Source organism: Pleurodeles waltl, chromosome 4_2 (genome assembly GCF_031143425.1).
Source record: "Pleurodeles waltl isolate 20211129_DDA chromosome 4_2, aPleWal1.hap1.20221129, whole genome shotgun sequence".
In the NCBI taxonomy this organism is placed as follows: Eukaryota; Metazoa; Chordata; class Amphibia; order Caudata; family Salamandridae; genus Pleurodeles; species Pleurodeles waltl.
Genome location: NC_090443.1, coordinates 320,302,727 through 320,326,357, shown reverse-complemented (window position 1 = coordinate 320,326,357; position 23,631 = coordinate 320,302,727). Strand labels below are relative to the sequence as shown.

General features: G+C 46.4%; 1 long non-coding RNA gene across 1 annotated transcript in view; it reads right to left on the bottom strand.

The window, feature by feature from the left end:
- Positions 1-23,631, bottom strand: part of LOC138292589 (uncharacterized) — a 204,146-nt gene that overhangs the window by 4,280 nt on the left and 176,235 nt on the right. The window contains exon 3 of the long non-coding RNA XR_011202731.1: positions 2,698-2,978. This is a non-coding gene — a long non-coding RNA (uncharacterized lncRNA). The remainder of the gene's footprint in view (positions 1-2,697; positions 2,979-23,631) is intronic.

Genomic DNA, 23,631 nt, shown 5'->3' with positions numbered 1-23,631 from the left:
ACTTGTCCTCAATCTGGGGTGAAGAGGCTTCACCAGTGAAGTTAGCGCCATCAGGGGTGACTGTATTGTGGGCTTTTTGGGCAGATAAATCCTTAATTTTTCTTTTTCTGCAATCCCCCGCAGAATGGGCCAGTAAGGATTTGGAAACCATATCCTTTATAGAGGATTCGAGGTTTTTTGTCATTTTGCCCATTGAATTGGAAATGGCTTTTGCCACTGACTCATTAATAAAATTATCGAGGTCTTGGTCAAAGACATCCACATCGTTAGTTTGTTGCTCAGGCATACTGTTTTTGGACATATTCTGGAAAAGGAAGGTTTAAAAGAGGGAAACAGAGAATAAAATGGAAAGTACACGCCCCCGGGGGGCGTTACCGGTGTGGAAGAAGGCGAGATAAGCTTTGAAAAGGACGGAGAGATGAGGCAGCTGATTTCAGACGGCGCGTTCGTTGGAAAATGCTGCAGAATTTGAGGAGCGAGTCCGCCTGAGGTAAGCGAACGGAGAAAAGAAGCGGCGTGAGGAAAGACAGCCGTTGGAACGCTCGTGCATTCCTCAGAAGGCCGGGGTGTCCGAATTGATGGGGAAAAAAGGGGGGAGGGCGCTACACAGGCATTTAAAAAGTGGCCGCGAGGGAGCGAAGCGGCGCGCAAAGCGTGCAATGTGCAAACAATATATCAACTAATTGAAATAGTATACACGCAGACATTTTAAGTAAGAGAATTAATGAAACACTTATCTTGACTGCGAGCAGCAAGAAAGAGGGCTGGTCGCAGTCAAGTATAGTGTTTATAGTACATTCTTTGCCACCATTGGTGTTCATGCCTATACGTTCTCTTTTCCCATTGGCTTCTGTTCCCCTAGCCTCATGGGAAATGTAGTTTTTCTTGACTGCTGCTATTCAAAATAAAGCAAGATCGAGAAGCATAAAAGGAGCCTCTGGTCTTGCCATAAAATTACAGGTTAAGAGCCCTATGAGATGTAGGCAGAAACGCCTTTGCAAGGGTGCTTTTAAATGAGTTGTAGTACTGGCTTTAAGATAACATCATCCCACTCTACCAGATGGGGTTCAGGCCAAGTGTGTCTACAATGGACAATGTGATAGCTCTCTCTTACCTTGGGACCAGGGCCTTTGAAAAATGTATGACCCCGCTCTATGCCTGCTTTATTGAGTACAGTGCGGCATTCAATAGAATTGACTGGAACATACTTTGAGCCAAACTCGTGGATTGAGGAATACCAAAACAACTCCTGGCAGCTATTATAGCACTGTAAACAGACACCTGGGCCCTGATAAAGATAACTCAAACCCATGCCACTGCAAAAATATATACAAATAAAGGCCTTAAGCAGGGATGCGTCATTGCACCCACCTTGTTCAATCTATATACAGCTGATTTAGGTGCAGAATCGCTGAAAGGAATTATCTTGCCAGTAAAACTAGGAGACCCCAAATTACCTATCATTGAGTATGCTGATGACTTGATGCTATTGGACTAGACACGAATTGGTATGAAGAGGGTCCTAGGCATGCTACACTTGTATAATACTAAGAACTAGCTGCTCGCAAATGCTGCTAAAAACAAAGTTTTGGTTTTCGGAAAAAGAACCAAGAAACATCAGCTGGAACAGCAGTTGGTTCCCCTAAGCATAAGCATGATGTGCAAATACCACTATCTCTGTTTCTGGATGATGGACTCCAGGCAATCTTTTTTTGCATGTAAAGGTGCTGGAAGAAAAAACAGCCAAAACTGCGTTCACTTTACCTAAACTCCAATATAACCTACAGAGTCCCAGGGTCGAGGGGATTCGAAAAGCAACAAAGGACATATTGCTACCCACCATAAGCTACTGACACCTTGAGCTTCCTGACATGCCTACAGAGGCACTTGAGCGCTGCCATACAGCTGCATGGTGGAAAATATTCAGTCTCCCCAAAACTAGTAGGCGCACACTGATTCAATTAGAGTTTGGACTAGTCAAAATGTATATTGAGTGTAGAAAGGATATAATTAAATATTACCATCAAGTGGCCAGAGCGGGCTCTGATTCAGTGAAAGGCGGTGAGGAAATTCGATTTTTAATACGATCGTATCGACCCGCCATTTTGTGGCCCGCCGCCATTTTATGTTGCCTTCACTCAGGCAGCACAGCGAACGAAGTCCATTCTGCCTTTTCTGCTTATTCTGCAACATGGTGTTCAAAACAGCCTTCTGCCTCTATCTTTACAAGGCTGGTATTAAGGTCTGACCGAGTACACTAATCCCTGTCTGGTTTTCTAATCCTTGTTTCAACTATCTGTAGGCTCACACTATTCTCCGCCGATCTTATCTTATCGTCTGGCCTTCGCTGTCCTTTGCTAGTATTCTCTCATTTCACAACTGTCCTCCAAACGCACACAAACTTATCGCACCACATGCAACTTCGTTGTGGATCGGTTAATGAATTAGTTCAAGGGAGGGGTGACAAACACAGCTGGAGGGGAGGCAACCTTAAGTCACTTGATACTTTGTTTTCCAATTCCTTCTATTGGTGCTGTCTTGTTTTCCGACATTTCTATTGGCTCTGTTCTATCTTTACATTATTCTTACTGGCTCCTTTCTATGTGTTCTGGGAGTGTATGTAGTTAATAAATGGTTTTTATACGGTATATAAGATTGTGCGCCACAAAGTAAAGTGGCAGTCTCCTGAGAACATACCTTGTGTACTTCTTGGACAACTGTACTAGCTGCAGCTAATAAAATCTGATCTTTTACGCCTGACAGAGTGTCCCGTGTCTCTGTTAGTTGAGGCAGGTGAATCCAAGGAGATTTCAGGCGTACCCTGCGCCGCCAGGCCCATAAGGTTCTGGTTCTTCAGCGGCTTGCGTGTTAAATTCTAGGATCATAGGAGCAACTGGTCAAGGCATCTTGGCAGTGCGATAGATACATAGATCTTGACCAAAGAGTGCTTAACGGACCCACTCGTAACAGCACAGCACCTAAAGAGGAGCACAAAAGAACTGGGTAAGTGCATATGAAGGGAACAGGATATTAATTAAATTAAAAACATCTCAGGAGTAGAGGGACTCGATACATCACATGAAGCCACTATTTGCCAGCCATATCTGAGAGTAGCTATGGGAAAGAAAGCTCCAAAGAATATTCTGCTGACTAGACTACTGACACTGCCTGTATGGGAATACAGGACTCACTGGAAAAAGTATCCATTGGGACACAGGCAGTGCAGACTGTGCTCGTATTGCACACATAGGGCCATATTGAAGAGCCCCTAGCGCCACTGGATAGTCACGTTACGTGAATCTCCAGTGGTGTTAGCCTTTGCTGCATATTTACAAGGAGGCATAACACCACTTTTTGTGGTGTTACGCCTCCTTGTAAATATGGGCCCCTTGGACGCAGCTTCCTGCGTCAGAAGGGTGTGCAATGGATGTTGCTGTGGGCATGTCACAGCAACACCTATTGCATTTTGACACTGTCTCAGATTTACAAGATTTTGTAAACCTGAGGCAGCAACAAAATCTAACCCACCCCTCCTCGTTTTTTTGCCTTTTCTATGCATGCTGCATTCTGCAGCACGTATAGAAAGAGCAAAATGCCAGATATGATTGTTTATGTGCGGGAAGGTGTCCCTTTCTCCACATAAACAATCATTTCAAAATGCATTCTACAGCACACACAGAAGTGCCAAATCACCATTAGTGATTCTTTATGTGCAAGAAGGGACTCCTTCTCACACATAAACAATAAAACCCCTCAATGCAGGCAGCTTAATTTAGCGCCAGTGCAGGAAGTACGCCGTATTCAATCACATACGGCGCAACCCTGCGTTGTGAAAATGACGGAGCACGACGCTGCCAATTTTGGCGCAGCATCCCGCTCCGTCATTTTCTTTCAAATATGGGCTATAGTATGTTGCTGTCCAGTATTGCTCCTTCAGAGGCATGTTTGTCTACGGCCAATCTTCCTGCACCATGGGATAAGAATATGCAAAGAGGCAGTGACATGCATCTTTTCATCTGAGATCCCAATGGAACTAGCACGGATTGGCAAGTTTTTTGCTATAGCTGGAAGGCTACTGCTACGATCTTGTCCGCATCTAGGGGCATCCCTCCGATAGCACCAAGGGGAAAACCCCTCGAACTCAAGCACAGAGTTGCTAGCCCACAGGTTTGGCACTTGGCACCTTGAAAAGTATGCCGATGCACAAACTGTGCCGGCTTACTGGTGTCCCACGCTGTTGGTTCCTGTCTTAGAAACCCCATTGTCCTAGTAACTGGATACGGCAGGAGAACTTGGCACTTACCGTTTTGAAGATCATGCCTGTTTTGCTTGAACTGTTCACTTCTGACGTGTTTCAAACCATCAATGCCGCATTGTTCGTTATGCTGCTTCTTTTGCCTGGAGATCCCATACTTCATGCTAGCATCTGCATCCTGGCCTTGCACGTGCATTTCGAAAATCATGCCTGTTTTCTAACTTTATTTAAATGTTTACTACTGATGTTTTTTAAACTTTCAGTGACGCCGCTGGACAACTTTGCACTTTGAAAAGCATGCTGATTTACAAACTGTGCTGGGCTCCTGGAGTCCCATGCTGTTAGTTCCTGTCTTAGAGACCCCACTGTCCAAGTCATCAGTCATGGCTGGATAATCCGGGTATTTTGCAATATGTAGACATGCCTGTTTTACTGGGATGGTTTGCTTCTGACGTGTTGCACTTTGAAAAGCATGCCTGTCTTCCATTTCTGTCTGAAGAGTTACTTCTGATGTGTTTTAAACTCCCAATGAAGTATTGTTTTTTTAGCGCAGCTTTCTTTGTTTGGAGCCTCCTTACTATACATAGGCCATTACCTTATCTTCATCTGCTGGCATGCACAGGTAATATCTTACATAGGGGGTCATTCTGACTCCCGCCGGCCGCGGTAACCGCGATGCCGGCGGGAGCCGCCAGAATACCGCTGCGCGGTCAGAAGACTGCCGCGGTTATTCTGTGTTTCCCGCTGGGCTGGCGGGCGACTGCCAGAAGGCCGCCCGCCAGCCCAGCGGGAAACCCCTTCCCACGAGAATGGAGCCGGCGGAGTGGGAAGGGTGCGACGGGTGCAGTAGCACCCGTCGCGATTTTCAGTGTCTGCATGGCAGACACTGATAATCTTTTAGGGGCCCTCTTACGGGGGCCCCTGCAGTGCCCATGCCATTGGCATGGGCAATGCAGGGGCCCCCAGGGGCCCCACGACACCCCTCACCGCCATCCTGTTCCTGGCGGTCAAAACCGCCAGGAACAGGATGGCGGTGAGGGGGTCGGAATCCCCATGGCGGCGCAGCAAGCTGCGCCGCCATGGAGGATTCCTCAGGGCAGCGGAAAACCGGCGGGAGACCGCCGGTTTTCCGTTTCTGACCGCGGCCATACCGCCGCGGTCACAATGCCCTTGGGAGCACCGCCAGCCTGTTGGCGGTGCTCCCGCGGTCCCCGGCCCTGGCGGTCCATGACCGCCAGGGTCAGAATGACCGCCATTGGGGGTCATTCTGACCTTGGCGGTCCATGACCGCCATGGCGGAGTGCGGCGGAAGCACCGCCAACAGGCTGGCCGTGCTTCCTGGGCGATTCTGACCGCGGCGGTAAAGCCGCGGTCGGAAAAGGGGAGACGGCGGTTTCCCGCCGGTTTCCCGCTGGCCCAGGGAACCCGCCATGGCGGCGCTGCTTGCAGCACCGCCATGGGGATTCCGACCCCCTTACCGCCAGCCTGTTTCTGGCGGTGGCCACCGCCGGAACCAGGATGGCGGGAACGGGTGCCGTGGGGCCCCCTAACAGGGCCCCACAAAGATTTTCACTGTCTGCTTAGCAGACAGTGAAAATCGCGACGGGTGCCACTGCACCCGTCGCACCCCTTCAACTCCGCCGGCTCCATTCCGAGCCGGCTTCATCGTTGAAGGGGCTGTCCCGCTGGGCCGGCCGGCGGTCTTCTGGCGGTCGCCCGCCGGCCCAGCGGGAAAGCCGGAATGACCGCCGCGGTCTTTTGACTGCGGTGCGGTCTTTCGGCGGGAACCGCTTGGCGGGCGGCGACCGCCGACCGCCGCGGTCAGAATGACCGCCATAGTCTTTTAAGAAGTGTGTGCAGTGTTCATGCTTTTTATTTGACTTATAGCGCTTGGGACTTTGAAATTGGACAAGCTATCCCCTCTTGGGCAACGTTTTAAGCTGTTCTTTACATAAATATTGTGTGTTGGTGCTTTGATGATCATTCTAGAAATATTAAGTAATTGCATCATGACTATAGTGAATCTATTGTAACGTTTTATTCTGTTCATCGATGGCATTGTAAAGATTTTAAGTAATCATGCAATACACTTATAACAGTTATATAACACAGAAAATGAGGTGCTCAATGAAAAGCTTTCAAAATCATCAAAGCAGCCCAAGCGTATTAGAGGAACTACACTAGCAACTATGTAGTATAAAGGACAGCCAGTCAGCCGGATCAGATCCTCAATGAAATGCTTTGACACAGCACGCCCAGACTTCAATCAGCAATTATAAAAAAGTGCAACATGACACTCAGGCTCAGGATAATTCACAAAGCCTGGTGAGAGGGGCTTGTTCCGACCCCCCATATACAACAAGACTGGCAAAGTCGATGGATCTTGCATTTATAAGAGTGTGTCAAGTTATTGGCACTGCCAATGCTTGTTTTCAAAGCATTGTTAAAAAGTAAAAGAAAAAAAACATTTCAAAGTGCTGGAGGAAAGGCAAACACATCTTGAGGTATCTCAGAACTGTACTCTTAATTCAATATTTTCCGATTTCATAAATTGACATAATTTAAGGAGAACAAGGACATTTAAAAGAAAATGCGAGCCAAGTCCATATTTACTTTCCTCTGGACTCAGAACTGAAACAGTCACCAGCCATTTGGTTTTCTGCAGTAACCCAGGATGCAGTTTTATGGACTTCTAGGAGAAGATGCATCTCCCTTTCAGTTGTACTAATCACATCCTTGATTCAAATGCCATTCTGTCTTCCTACACCATTAAAATTGTTGTGCGCCAAGGCGTGAACTTTTGGGCAATATGTGTAATGCATGTGATAAAACAAAATAATCCTTTAAGGTTGCTCTTGTGTCATATCTTGGAAATAATACACCTGTTGCTGTGCTCTTTACAGCCAAGCTGGGAGGGATCAGCTGCAACACAGAGTGTGGGGCTAGTATTGAAGGGAGGAGCATCACACAAGGGAGAGATAAAAAATTCATATGCACTCTTATGGATTGCTGAATGATAAAGAAAAAAGTAGTTCCCTAAAAATAAGCAGTGGAAGTTATGATGTTAGAGAGGCTATGCTCCATGGGAGGGACTAGCACAGGAGGCAGAAGATGAGTCATTGAATAAGAAGATAGCAAATGAAAGTAGCAACAAAGACAACCAATTGTAAGCAATGAGCAGACTCTAAGCCCTCTCTATGTTTTTGGTGTGATCCACAAGAGGCTTTTGTCTACAGACAGCTAAAAATTGCTTTAGGCAAGATCTAGAAATGGAGGCCGCATGAACCCAATTACTGTAGAGGGATCTGCATAAGCAGAAATTCTGTAAAAGTGTGATATGCTACCCTAAATAGATTAAGCAACCAAATCAACTTGAACAGATATATCAAGACAACACCCCATTTAAACATAAAATCAAGATGAGAGCCAGGATGTGTGAGATAATCATTAATACATACAAAGACTTGGGAATTAGACATGGTATTCCAAATAATTCGAGCATGTCTCAATCATGCCCTCAGGTCCTAAAAACAGTGATCAACGTGACAAAGACAGCATTTAGAAATACCATTACCAACACCAGCCGGCTTTTTGAGAATCACCAATTCTCATGCAGAAATTGCTTTTACTGAGCATTACGTTCTAAATCGAAGTTGCTGACCAACCAGCTGGCACTAGGGTTTATATTCTGAACAATCTGAAGGGAGATACTATATGTAGGAGGCTGGCTCATTTTCTGGTGTATACCTGTGGCGTGGCACCCTATACTGAGTCCAGGAAACCCTTGGCGATAGTGAATATGTGTCCAGATAGCAAAAGTCTCTAGGGAGTAGCTGAGGCAATCAGCTAAAGCTTATCCAGGAGGAAGGTAAAGCACTTGCAATACCACAGTAGTCAAACAGTAACTCACTCAGAACAAAGAACCACACAAGTGTTGCAAAAATAAAGGATACTTTATTACATCACTACAACTAAATTAGCAGTGGTATATCTCCCTTTGGAGATATTTACACACAATATATGAACAAAATAATGAGCAGAAATAGCCTAAAATACACAGGGCCCTATGCGGTGGGGGAAGGCAAACCATATACTAAAAAAGTGGAATATGAAAGAGTGACCCCAAGCAAGGTAAGTGTGGTAGTTAGCTAGGGACTGGGGGCAGTTAGAAACACCAGATGTAATTACAGTAAGGCCCATATTTATACTTTTTTAATGCTACATTTGCATAATGTTTTGACGCAAAAGCGGCACAAATATGACGCTAAAAAAAGTATAAATATGGGCCCAAGTGTCTCCAGCAACCAGGTGCAAGGTATTTACCCACCCAATTGTCCCACAAGCTAACACAGAGATTAGTCGTTGGAGTTTGTGGAATTCAGTACCCTTCCCAGTTTACCCCAAGGAAACCAGCAGTCAAGAGGATGGATGAGGAATGCCCCTACCTCTGGATCTCCAGAAGAAAGGAGTACCTACACCAGGGACCCGGATGCAGAGGGGAGAAGGGACTCTCTCTGAAATCATTGGATTCCTTGGTTTGTCCAGCTGCTGTCACGACCCATGGACAAGGCCGGTAGAACCCTGGGATTGATTCCAGATGTGGAGGACCTGCAAAGGAAGGGGACAGAATCCCGCACCCTTGGAGGTGCCCAGGTGCCCAGGTGGTGCAGGTGTCAATGCCCAACCTCCAGAAGGTGAAGTTCCTGCAAGTCGGTGGAAGAAGAAGTCCAGCTGTGAGGTCCAGAAGCTGCAGAAGATCCCAGGAGCCACATACAAACTGTCCCTCGATGGTCGCCGGTTTTCAAGAGGGTCAGCGACCACCCAGATCGCCAACAAGCACTGGTAAATGAAACAGGAGCTGAAGCAGAGCTTGCAAAGTTTTGGGGACCAGCAAGATCCAGGAGACTCTACTCAAGAAGGGCAGTCAGGGCTGGCCCTTAGCAAACAGTAAGGCCAGGAGAGGACGATGGAGCCCCCATGAGTGACCCACAGGTGATGGACACAAGGAATCACAAGGAGGCCTCACCAGAACAACAAAATAGAAGTCCTATGTTGCAGGAGCTGCAGGACAAGGGCTGATCGTAAGGTTGCAGAGTGCTTCTCTGTGCCTGTAGATCTCCCAGAGGAAAAGTCAACAAGCCTTGGCAGGTGCAACAGTGACAGTGCACAGGGGTTCCAATCCAGTGGCAGGAGCAGGGGCTCACAGTCTCCCAAGTTGGTTGAAAATTAGCAGGACCCAGAGGAGGCCATAGACTCACCACCAGTGTTGCAGGATCTTCAGATGTCCTTGGACAATAGATGCCACTAGCCAGTCAACGTTGTCTTGAGGTGCCTGAAGATGCAGGGGAGTGATTCCTTTACTCCAAAGAGGATTCTTTTGTGCATCCAGGTGCAAACAGAGCCCTTGTGACTCTGGAGGATGCAAAGCATTGGATATTGCAGAACTCTTGCAGAATCAGGACAAACAATGCTGCAGTGGGAGCCTTCCCAGCAGAACCAGGCGTGTTTCAGTTCCAAAGCAGATCAGCAGCAGTTCTAGAGGCCAGGAGCAGATGATGTCTTGCGCAGAGTTCCTTGAAGAGTCTTGCTCGACTAATCTGTGTACCCATCCACGGGGAAGCCCTTAAGTAACACTAAAAAGGGGTTGGCAACTCTCTGCAGTGACCCACTGTAGGAAAGTACCATCTTGCCTGGCATGTTACCCCCATATTTCACTGTATATATGTTGTTTTAGTCTATGTGTCACTGGGACCCTGCCAGGCAGGGCCCCAGTGCTCATAAGTGTGTGCCCTGTATGTGTTCCCTGTGTGATGCCTAACTGTCTCACTAAGGCTCTGCTAACCAGAACCTCAGTGGTTATGCTCTCTCTGCTTTCCAAATTTGTCACTAACAGGCTAGTGACTAAATTTACCAATTCACATTGGCATACTGGTACACCCATATAATTCCCTAGTATATGGTACTGAGGTACCCAGGGTATTGGGGTTCCAGGAGATCCCTATGGGCTGCAGCATTTCTTTTGCCACCCATAGGGAGCTCTTACAATTCTTACACAGGCCTGCCAGAGCAGCCTGTGTGAAATAACGTCCACGTTATTTCACAGCCATTTACCACTGCACTTAAGTAACTTATACGTCACCTATATGTCTAACCTTCACCTGGTGAAGGTTGGGTGCAAAGTTACTTAGTGTGTGGGCACCCTGGCACTAGCCAAGGTGTCCCCACTTTGTACAGGGCAAATTCCCCGGACTTTGTGAGTGCGGGCCACCATTACACGCGTGCACTATACATAGGTCACTACCTATGTATAGCTTCACAATGGTAACTCCGAACATGGCCATGTAACATGTCTAAGATCATGGAATTGTCAGCACAGTACCCGGGTACAGCCAAACTGCCTTTCCGGGGTCTCCACCGCAGCTTCTGCTGCTGCCAACCCCTCAGACAGGTTTCTGCCCTCCTGGAGTCCAGGCAGCCCTGGCCCAGGAAGGCAGAACAAAGGATTTTCTCTGAGAGAGGGTGTTACACCCTCTCCCTTTGGAAATAGGTGTGAAGGCTTGGGAGGAGTAGCCTCCCCCAACCTCTGGAAATGCTTTGATGGGCACAGATGGTGCCCATCTCTGCATAAGCCAGTCTACACCGGTTCAGGGATCCCCCAGCCCTGCTCTGGCGCGAAACTGGACAAAGGAAAGGGGAGTGACCACTCCCCTGACTAGTACCTCCCAAGGGAGGTGCCCAGAGCTCCTCCAGTGTGTCCCAGACCTCTGCCATCTTGGAAACAGAGGTGTTGGGGGCACACTGGACTGCTCTGAGTGGCCAGTGCCAGCAGGTGACGTCAGAGGCTCCTTCTGATAGGCTCCTACCTCTCTTGGTAGCCAATCCTCCTTCCTTGGTAGCCAAACCTCCTTTTCTGGCTATTTAGGGTCTCTGCTTTGGGGAATTCTTTAGATAACGAATGCAAGAGCTCATCAGAGTTCCTCTGCATCTCCTTCTCCACCTTCTACCAAAGGATCGAGCGCTGACTGCTCAGGACGCCTGCAAAACCGCAACAAAGTAGCAAGACGACTACCAGCAACATTGTAGCGCCTAATCCTGCGCGCTTTCTCGACTGTTTCCAGGTGGTGCATGCTCTGGGTGAAGCCTGCCTTCACCCTGCACCAGAAGCTCCGAAGAAATCTCCTGTGGGTCGACGGAATCTTCCCCCTGCTAACGCAGGTACCAAAAGACTGCAACACTGGTCCTCTGGGTCCCCTCTCATCCTGACGAGCGTGGTCCCTGGAACTCAGCAACTCTGTCCAAGTGACTCCCTCAGTCCAGTGACTCTTCAGTCCAAGTTTGGTGGAGGTAAGTCCTTGCCTCCCCACGCTAGACTGCATTGCTGGGTACCGTGTGATTTGCAGCTGCTCTGGCCCCTGTGCACTCTTCCAGGATTTCCTTTGTGCACAGCCAAGCCTGGGTCCCCGACGCTCCATCCTGCAGTGCACAACCTTCTGAGTTGTCCTCCGGTGTTGTGGGACTCCCTTTTGTGACTTCGCGTGGACTCCAGTTCACTCTTCTTCCAAGTGCCTTTAAGGGTACTTCTGTGGATGCTGCCTGCTTCTGTGAGGGCTCCCTGAGTAGCTGGGCGCCCCCTCTGTCTCCTCCTTCAAGTGGCGACATCCTGGTCACTCCTGAGCATCCAAAAACCTCTACCGCAACCCTTGCAGCTAGCAAGGCTTGTTTGCAGTCTTTCTGCAAGGGATTACCTCTGCAAGCTTCATCGCAACGTGGGACATCTGTCTTCCAAAGGAGAAGTCCCTAGTCCTCTTCTTTCTTGCAGAACTCCAAGCTTCTTCCAACTGGTGGCAGCTTCCTTGCACCCTCAGCTGGCACTTCCTGGGCTCCTGCCCACTCTCAACACTGTTGCAACTATTGGACTTGGTCTCCTTGTCTTACAGGTACTCAGGTCCAGAAATCCACTGTTGTTGCATTGCTGGTGTTTGTTCTTCCTGCAGAATCCCCCTTTCACGACTTCTGTGCTCTCTTGGGGTAGTAGGTGCACTTTACACATACTTTTCAGGGTCTTGGGGTGGGCTATTTTTCTAACCCTCATTGTTTTCTTACAGTCACAGCGAACCTCTACATGTTCACACAGGTCTGGGGTCCATTCGTGGTTCGCATTCCACTTTTGGAGTATATGGTTTGTGTTGCCCCTATACCTATGTGCTCCTATTGCAATCTATTGTAATTCTACACTGTTTGCATTACTTTTCTTGCTATTACTTACCTAATTTTGGTTTGTGTACATATATCTTGTGTATATATAACTTATCCTCATACTGAGGGTACTCACTGAGATACTTTTGGCATATTGTCATAAAAATAAAGTACCTTTATTTTTAGTAACTCTGTGTATTGTGTTTTCTTATGATATTGTGCATATGACACCAGTGGTATAGTAGGAACTTTACATGTCTCCTAGTTCAGCCTAAGCTGCTTTGCCATAGCTACCTTCTATCAGTCTAAGCTGCTAGAAACACCTCTTCTACACTAATAAGGGATAACTGGACCTGGAACAAGATGTAAGTACCTCTGGTACCCACTACAAGCCAGGCCAGCCTCCTACACCCACCTATCAGAGGAGATCAGGGATGTCATCTACCTGGCCTAACCAGTCAGATGCTCTCTGGGGCCTCTGCACATCTTATTTCCAAGATGGCAGAATAAAGTGGCCACCTGGCAGAGCTCTGTGCACCATCCTCGGGGTGAAACTAGAAAGGGGATTGGTCACTCCTCTGTTCTATGTGTAGTTTCGTGCTAGAGCTGGAACTGGGAGTTCCTGAACTGGTGCAAACTGGATTATCAAAGTAGTGTGGTGGTGCTCAGAGGCCACCCCACCCCAGCCCTTGCACTCCTAATACACAGGGAGAGCTGGTCACACCTCTCCCTTGCAGGAAATCTTTTGTTCTGCTTCTCTGGCCTGAGCCTGGCTTATCAACAGGAGGGCAGAACAGTGTCTGGGTCAGCAGCAGTGTGGGCTGGCAGCTAGACCCCGTAAGACTGCATAGGCAGAATTGGGGGATCCTCTAAGGGACCACCTGAGTACATGGTATCATGCAACTCACACTGGAATTGGTTTAGTTGCATGATTCCGACATGTTTGATACCAAACATGCCTAGGTTTGGAGAATCCATTATATAGTTGGACCACTTATGTTGACCAGTGTCCTCTATATACCTTGAGAAGGCTTCCCTGCGCCTACAGAGTCAAGGAATTGGTTGTGATCTGTAGGGGTACCCTGCTCATGCATGGGAACCCTCACACTTAGAGACATGCACTCTGCTCTTCGGCTGAAGGGCCTCACAGAGGGGTGACTTATAATGTCTAAGTACTGTGGTCAGGTTCGGTGGTAAAAGGGTGCATGCACCCTTTCACACAGGCTGCAATGGCAGGCCTGCAGTCACAGTTTGCATGCCCCCCCATGGGTGGCATAATAAATGCTGCAGCCCATGAAGAACCCCTGGTGTACCAATGCCCTGGGTACCTAGGTACCATAAACGAGGGACTTACATGGGTGCAGCAGTATGTTAACTGTGGGTGTAAGAAGTTACCAGCGACTAAATTTAGGGGAGAGAGCAAAGTCACCGGATTTTTGGTTAGCAGGAGCCCAGTGAATTACAGTCCAAACACACTGACATTAGGCAAAAAGTGGGGTTAACTATTCCAGAAACATGGCACTTTCCTACACAAGAGTAATGGACTGGGAAGTGACATGATAGTTCAAAATCCTCTTCAACAAAACCTTCTGCACATCAAAACCTGAGACAATAGTTGCATGTCACAATACTGAGAGGCAAAATGTCGATCTGCAACAACCAAACTTATGACATCTAGAACATCAATGGCACCAATGCTTTGTAAGAAGGCAACAACGCCTGAAGTGTTGGATTCTGCAAAGAAAGTGTAATAATCCTACTTCGAATGCTAGTTAATGAAAACTATCAAATATCTGTTCCAACTAGGCAACACAGAAAAAGATCTAATCAGGTAAATTGTGAGTTTCTGCCCTGACTCTTCTGATAAATTACCAACATGGTGGACTGACGAAAAACTTGCCAGAAGCTTGAGAAACCAGACTAGATCTAAGGTGTACTTTAATTAAGTTATCTACACAACAAGCTTTGAACGTATGTTTTCATTCCTGGCGGTAATGCCCATGTGATCTTCATGAGCTAAGACAATGAGTTTATCTTTAACACCACTGGGAAGCCAAGTTGCGTTTGCTATAAAAGAAAAAGAAAAATTAATGTTCAGTGCTAAGATGCTCCTGGATTTCTGCAAATCTATGTAGATTTTCACCAACATACTTTTTACGTGGCCATCCATTTTCAATAAGTTTCTGAACAATTTTTCAAACTATTATAAGCCCCTGTTTCCTGACGCTTGCGTAGCGAAATACTATGTTTAATTCCACTTACGACACCCACTGTATCGAAAACACATGTACACCATCCTTTCCAGCACGATAACCCACCTGGGCCAATGGCAGACATGACAGGAAGTCCTCCAAATTGCTGCTGCCACCCATTATGCGCCTACTCTCCAAATGGTACTCCTGTAACCTACAAAAGGCAACCAGCATTCAGACTTGCCTTTTTCTTTCCATTCTCCAAAGCATTGTTTTAGAAGGGACAACAGGACAAGAGCATGTAAAGGCCTCTCCTTCAACAGTACTACAGATGCATTCAGAATTCTTGAGACATCTAGAGGCAAATACCACAGTATTCCCGTGGGACACCCAGGAGTGGGTCTTGGGGCACTGAAGGGGTGGGGTGGCACGTGAGGGGGGTAAATAAAAATAAAAATACAAAATAATTACACTTACTTCCCCCGCTGCGCAGCGTTGCGCCACACTGCACTGCTCAATCCGCTTCTTCTCTGCTGACTGCAGGCACAGGCTCACAGCCTGCCCTGCGGCCAATCCTGACGCTGCTCAAACCAGCGTCCGGATTGGCTGGCAGCACCCAGCCAGGGCTCTCCCAGGCAGACTGGGAGCCTGTGCAGGCTCTCTCCAGCCTTCCAACTGTGTTGCTGTGCTGAAGAGAGGCTACTGCGCATATGCGTTTGACCGGCCCGTGACAGCCGGCCAAACACACATGCACTCTGAGGGGAGTTCTCTGTGCACTCCCTTCAAGTGCTCGTCACCTCCGTGACCTCTTCTTTTTCAAGAAAACGTTAATGAACACAGTTTTTATGGTATCTTGAAAAGGTTTTGCAGCTGCCTCTGCTGGTGGGGGCGGGGGGAACGACAACGCTACTCCTCCCTAATGGAGGAGCCGCCCCTGGGTAAAACTTTCAACCAGAGAAGAAGAACACTGTGTTGTATGGCTTTTTAGATTGTGAAGGACAGAACATCTTTGACCATCTGCCTGAGGTCATATGGAAGCAACAGAATTTGGAAAGTGCGGCGAGCATATTGAAGTGGCGTAGAGACCAGGAACATACCCTCAGGATGCTCCTTGTATTATGGCGAAGCATCAAGCAGGCTATTTACTAGGAAACAGCAAATGATGTATCCATCCACGGTTATCTTGAAGAGATTAGGATTTTTACAGTACGGTGTGACTTTGAAACTCAGGAGTGTCTGTGTTTCACAGAACAAGCGGCTGTAAATAGTTTTTTCATGGAAAACACAGGAGAACCTGCTTTGTTTGAGAACCCAGCATTGGAGGAGACAATTCTGCCAAAACCTGCTGGCTGGCAGGGAGGATTATACGTTTTCATGTTTTCTTTTCCTGCAAGCAGTGATTTAAAGATGTGCATGGAGGTACTTACTGTAAAGTCTAGCAATAGTGGTGGGGACAGAGGAGATTCAATTTGTTCTACAGAAATTGGTAAGGCACGAGTCACAGGATCAGTACACTCAGGGGCTCCAGTATCAGTTACTGATGAAGAACGGTTCGTGGACAAGTGGACTAATGTGGTATTGTACGTCATTGACCTTAATCTCTTTCCTTATGGCAACAATCAAATGTATTAAGTATTAGTGCATTGATGTATTTATTTTCTTGAAACCGCGTGTTAAGATCCTGAGAACAGAGTGGCCGACCTTTTTACAGAGACTGGCAGAGAAATAACAGTGAAAACGCAATAAAATAGGTCATAATAACACACGTCTTCCGAAAGATATTGGTAGCTTTATAACACAGGTTAGGGGTGACCAAATACAATATATGAGCACAAATTACAAAAGGTCTTTTGGGAAGTTATGTTTCATGTCCATTTGAAAAGCGAAGATCAACGTAGCCTGTGGACATATGCGGTATATCATTTCAGATCATTGGCTCACTCTCAGAGTATGATACCAGAATACGGTGGCCTAAATATCATTTCACAAACTTATTGTCTTAAATATTATTTGAAACAATATTGCCCCATTAGAGTTAATGATAGAAAATCTACACTGTGAACAATATTTTTGTAACTAATATTTTGTTCACAATACTACTGTCAGATTATATTTTAGTTCTTGATATTCTGTTTTACAACCACATTTTCAGGGTGAAAGCCTTTCCCAATCTGGGAGTGTGTAGCATAAGCAGAACCTGACCTCCTGAATGGTGTTTCTGATAGAAATCTGGCGTTTTGAAGACTATTATAAAAAACAAGCCATTTATAAATAGGCGTACATTAAAAATTAATTAACATGATTAGGAAGATGAATAAACACAAAAACTGGTTTGTCTATCAACGGTCACAACCCTCTTGAACGAAGAGACCAATCTAGTCAGGGCTTACTAAGGAAACGCCAATATTTGTTGGTTGAAGATCGTAATAAAACATTAGAAGAAATAATGTGATTTAATGATGAAATTAAAGAGAAACTTAGCTATTTGTCTGGGTTCAAACTCCAAATTATCTCAAAGAAAGATGCTGTGTCTGTTTGCCATAAAGTTAGAAATGTGGCTTTTAGTGTGAGGAAACAGCTTAAGGAGCACCAAGAACAACCAATTAAGGTTGGGATCACTGAACCGAGTAGGTGGCCCCCACTGTTATCACTAAAGGTAAATTTTGTGATTTATGTCTATAGGCTAATCTCTATTCTTTAAATAAGAATATTCTCATTGACATATCTCCTTGACAAAATATGCGAACTGCTTGTATTGTTAGGGGGTGGAAAGTACTTCTCTTCTTTCTAATAAAGAATTGCTCACCATCAGGTTCCCTTAGCGGATGAGTCAAGGTCTCCCACCACATTCACCATGCTATATGGTGATTATCACTACCTGCAAATGCCGCTCATTTTAGCATTAGTGGCTGCAATGTTTCAAAGGCTGATGTACAAGTTATTTGATGATATGCCCAAGAAGTTATTTCAGGATGATATCTCAATGTTTGCAAAAAGTGTCAAATAGGAAAATAACATTTTGAAAATGGTGTCCCTAGGGGCGGCTCCTCCATTAGGGCGGAGGAGCGTCACCCCACTGCCAGCAGCAGCAGCTGCAAAACCTTTTCAAGAAAACGATAATAAACTGTGTTTATTGTCATTTTCGTGAAAGGCGGCGGGCCATGGTGGTGACGAGCACTTGAGGGGAGTGCACAGAGCACTACCCTCAAGTGTGTTTGGCTGGCTGTCTCAGATTGGCCATCAGGATTGACCGCAGGGCAAGCTGGGAGCCTGTGCCTGCCGTCAGCAGAGAAGAAGCGGATGGAGCGTTGCGGCGCGGCGAGGGAGGTAAGTGTAATTTTTAAAAAAATAAAAAATCCTCCCTCCAACCCCCCCTCACGCGCTGCCCCGCCGCTTCCATGCACCGTGAGCCGCTCCTGGGTTTACCTTTGGTTGTGATTAAATCATTCTTGATAGTTCTGTACCACTGTTTCTACTTATCCGTGGAGAAGTTGGTTTTGTATAAAGTTGATGGTAATTCTACATTCTGCATGGAGATTGTAAGTAATGAGGAATTATATGCCTGCAAAAAACATAACTTTGGGAACATTTTGTTTGCATGACTATACGTCAGAAACCACATACAGGGGCATAGTTGTTCTCTTTTGTGCTGAATTAGCATTTTTTTTTTACGCAAATTCAGTGCAAACTTAACTCAATATTTATATTTTGATGCTAGACCCGTTTAGCAGCAAAATATAGGAGTAGACGTCATTTTTTTGGATGTGTGAACCCACGTTGCGCCAATGAGATGCAAGGTAGCTGTTCTCGTCCAAAAAATGACTCAAAGCCCCTAGCGCCTTTTTATCCTCCCGTGCAAAAATGGTACACCGGGGGAAGGCGGGCCTAAATAATGGTGGTAAGCCTGCTTAGCGCCATTATTTAATGCCTAGGTGTTAGGGTACCTGTGGACCCATTTACATGGTCAAACACCATGGAAAGAGCCCACAGGTGCCCACCCCAAGCCCCAGGAACACCCCCACCCCCACCAGAGGGACACCAGAGGATGGGGACCCCATCCCAGGTAAGTAAGGTAAGTATAGGTAAGTATTTCAAAAATATTTTTTTGGTGCCATTGGGGGCCCTGAAATGGTCCCCCTACATAGCACTGGGTGCAATGGCCAAGCCCATGGGACACTTGTCCTCTGTGCTGGCCATTGGGATGGTTGGCATGACTCCTGTGTTTTATAAGGCAGGAGTCTTGTGGTATGGATTGTTTTGCATCAGGAAATGACGATAGGCTGATTAATGGCATTTTTTTGCCTCTAACCAGCCGAGCGTCATTCTCTGAGGTAAAACCCCCTTCCCCTGTACCGCCACCCCCATCCGGCTAACGTCATTTTTTCTGATACTAGCCCAACCTGAGCGCCAGCTTGAGAGATTCCATAAATTTGGCTCCCGGCTGGTGCTGGAATGATGCAAGCTGGCGCTATGCTTTTTGACACAAAACTGCGTTTGCATATAAATATGGGCAGCAGTGCAACTTTCAAACAGATGCAATCTCTTGATCGAATTGATCTGCAACACACTGCAGGCTTGGGTATTTATTAAAATTAACAATGTGTCCACAAAAGTCCAAATGACTGCTGTTACGTGGCCCTCACATCTGCAGATGAAAATCTTCCTTAGCCCAGACAAAAATATACACACACCATTGTGGCCTGACGTGTCCTGAAGCAATGTTCGTCTCACAAAGTCCGTCCAAATATTACCTCTGGAGAGACGGTTGTGCGGTATCTGAACGTTGCTCAAGCCATTGTGGAGAAACAAGTGTACAGGGTGAAACCAACTGCTCAATAGTAACACCCAGTTGCCAGTTTTGCATATCAGCTCTCGCCAAAGACCGGCTAAGGAGTTCCTTGTGACTGTGAATCAGTGTGGCACAGGCAAACATGGTTGAGGCAGCATAGTCTGGAGATGATGGTTGACAAAAGATAACCTGAGATTCAAGCAAGTAGCCGTTTGTGCCAAGTTTGATTCCTTGATCTTGTGTGGTCATATTTGTCGACGTATGTAACGATGGAGCAACACACACTCTCAAATTGAACACTTAAAGGTTATTGCTATCAAAAGGAACTATCACACCATGCAGCTGCCTTTTGCAAACCATAATCGTCAACTGCCTGTACAGTCCATATTGTGGAATGTGAACGCTGAATACAGTGGGTGAGGACACGTGCAACAGACACAAAGCAGGCATAGATACACTGCAAAAGCAAACATGTTGATCAGGAAGGAAAAAGGACAGTTGTAACTAATAAAGACAGGCACCACAGAGCTTCAACCCACACACTCCCCAGGCATGCAGCAACACTGGTAAGAGCTAGCCTTTGAGCTCTCATTGAATTAGAAGCTTCTGTCTCCTTTCATTCCAGAGATATTGCCAGATGGATAGAGCTACGCCTCACCAGCCATCTCTGAGCACTTACCCACTACTCATCCGTAGTCCCTCCCACATCAGCGTGTGTTACGGTTTGCATTGGGTCCTACCTGACTACAGATCAGGGTAATATTGGGAATCATTGGGGATCCGGATTGCCCTTCAGGTAGAGGCCTATGCATACTCTCTCCAGTCCGGCAACACAGTACCAGGCTGGAGAGAACATACTGCGCATGAGTGTTTGGCAGGCCCGAGACAGCCGGCCAAACACACATGCGCACTGAGAAGGAGTGCTGTTCACTTCCCCTCACTGCCCGTCACCCCAGTGGCCTCGCCCCTTTACAAGAAAATGATAATAAACATAGTTTATTATTGTTTTCTTGAAAAGGTTTTGCAGCTGCCGCTGCTGGCGAGTGTGACAACACTCCTCTGTCCTAACAGAGGAGCCACCCCTGTTTCTGATGTCATCAAAACAAAGTACTCCAATCAAAGCAATGCATAACAATTAACAACTCAAAGTCATGTAGCTTTAAACACGAACAAAAGGTGAGGCAGAGATGCTGCTTCAGTCCAACTGTAGCTGGCACATGAGCACCTAGAAGTCATTCTAGAAGAATCACTGACCCCAGGATTACTTCTAAAAGTTTGAAACTGTGTGGCTTTCTGATGAGGTAGCAGTAATCCCTCTGTGCAGCGCAGTGCCATTTGCATAGATACACTGCAAAAGCAAACATGTTGATCAGGAAGGAAAAAGGACAGTTGTAACTAATAAAGACAGGCACCACAGAGCTTCAACCCACACACTCCCCAGGCATGCAGCAACACTGGTAAGAGCTAGCCTTTGAGCTCTCATTGAATTAGAAGCTTCTGTCTCCTTTCATTCCAGAGATATTGCCAGATGGATAGAGCTACGCCTCACCAGCCATCTCTGAGCACTTACCCACTACTCATCCGTAGTCCCTCCCACATCAGCGTGTGTTACGGTTTGCATTGGGTCCTACCTGACTACAGATCAGGGTAATATTGGGAATCATTGGGGATCCGGATTGCCCTTCAGGTAGAGAAGAAATATGTGAGAGTTCTTTCAGCTTAAAGTCACTTCCCAAGCATTTTCCTTACACTGGGAACTAACACGTTGAATCCTCTGCCATTTTTTGGTAGGCTGGTATCATTGGTCGGTTCTTTGTTTGAGGCAGGCTCCTGGGCTGAATGTAAATCCAGCCAAGAAACCAAGAATTTGAAACTGCTAGTGGGTCTCCATGGTGACGGCCTCTGGGGCTTGTCCAAGGGATAGAGAGGAGGTCTTCACTGCAGTGCAAGAAATTACCATCTGGTACGAGAAGCAATGTGTCTTCACAGAGAGTGTCATTCACAATGCACACAGTCCCTAAGTACACCAAGTGTAGGCACAATCACACAACACACTCTTTGGTGGAAGAAAGGGGGTTCTGTTTCAGGGAGACCACCAAAGTTCTACCAAGAGGCTCAGTAGATCCCTCTCGCAGGGGCACGGGTGAAAAGGCTCCAGTACCTGTGCTATAAATTAAGCACTAACTGTCAGTGCCCACATAGCCTGCTGATAGGAGGATATCATGGAATTCAAGTATTTTGGGGGAGTGGGTAACAAAACGTGTGCAGTATCTCCCAAGCATCTCTAGATGAGAGGCCACTGGACACAATCACTGAGCAAGCCAGAATGCACCTAACGAAGGAGGGGTATAGATGTTATGTTTCCCAGGTCCATGCGTGATTAACTGCTTCAGTCCCTGTTTTTCTTTGAATTCTAGGACTTCTAGTCCTATTTTATAACGGGGTAAACAAGTCCACAAGCCCCAGAATTAAAAGAAGAAAAAACCTGGACTGTGACAGTACATCAAGACTGAACCTAGGAAACCTGGCAGGGCTAGGGGAATATCATAGCAGACTATGCACAGCAACTGTAGCCCTTTCAGGTCACATTAATGTTAACATGGATGTTTTCGTTGTTTACTAACTTGACTAGGTAGGGCCTAGGGTGACTACCTCACGCCAGGTCATTCCGAAAACTATGTCCGGCCCTGAAATTTTCATCTGTAAATGAATGACTCCAGCTGTGTTAGTGTAATTAGTTTAATGGAAGCAAAAGAAGACTACAACACCCAGCATGCATTAGGGTGATTAACTAGGAAGGGATGGCCCTTCACCACCACACTATGCATCGCGTCTACTGGGGGCTGTCATGAGTCATGGCGTTCACTAGTCTACGTAGGGACGAGCCAGCTAGTGTGAATGGTTGAGATTCCATTAGGTGTTGTGGAAATGGCCGGGTGGCAATGGTACTCCCAGTCAGTGCTTAATGTGGGCTTGTGGTCTCCAGTACTTATTTTTGAGGACCGGCAGTTATTACTAGCATTTACTACGAGCAAAAGACACATATGGGAAAGACGGAGGAAGAGAAAAATGAAAAAGCGTCACAATGGGAGAAAGCAGAAAGCTGCAAGAGTGAGCTGAAGGGGCGGGGGGTAGCTGTAAATGGATTGAAGAGGCCCGGGATGGCTTCAGGATTTCGCTTTCTCAGTATTCCGTGCTCGCACATTTAAATGCAGCAGCCACGTGTTTAAGAGGAGAGCTTTGGAAACCGGCACCTTTTTATTTACAAATCAAGCACTGCTCTCAGTACTTCAAATGTATGATCCTAGACAAAAATGCCTGAAACCCTCAGGTGGGCAGGAAAATAGGTGCTAAAAATGACTTGATTTATGGGAAGGCTATAGAATCACCATACGCCCACCTTACCCTGACCCGGAAGTCAGTCATAAGGATCTTGTTTGCAATCGAACCACATTCAGCTTGTGTTAATGCCCTACGATGTGAACACCTTCAGGAAAAGAAATAGAGAAGTCACTGAAACCTAAAACATCAGGTTCTGTAAAGGTATGTTCTGCAGACTCCCATACACTCAAAGAGTTTGCAGACCAACCGTGATAGTCTGATCTTTGGGGCTATTAGATTTTCCCTCAGCCTGACAGGGAATGGGTCCTGCCCTTATTTTCAACTCTCTAATAACGGTAATTAAGAGCTATTTTATGTTTTTCTGTAATTGTGTTAACCGCATTGGACAATATGTGTATTTTATGTAGTTCATTTTAGATCACCAACCTTAGTTTTTTACAGAGTCCTTTTAGTCCAGTAGACCCCTCCATTTTTTGCCATTATTTAGGAAAGAGGGTGTAATTCTGCAAATAATTTGAATTTTTGAACTGCCTTTGCTTCACCATTCCCCAGAGCGCAATAGATTTTACGGATGGTTTAGAGAGGGCTGACGAACAAAACACTCATATAACAAAATTCGATTTTTTTCGGGAAAGCAGTTTGTAAAGATCGAGAATTTTCTAGACTAGTTCTTTTGCTTCCTGGCCTGCCTCGGAACTGATGGCCAACATGTCGCTTGAAAATTGTCTGAAAATGAGAAACCGGGCACTTCTTCAAAAAGGGATGGTCTAATTGTGAAATGCGTTTCCCTTCACTCCACATGTTTAGGAAAGCTTAGAAGAGACAGGTGTCAGGAGTGGACATTTTTGGTTTGAGCC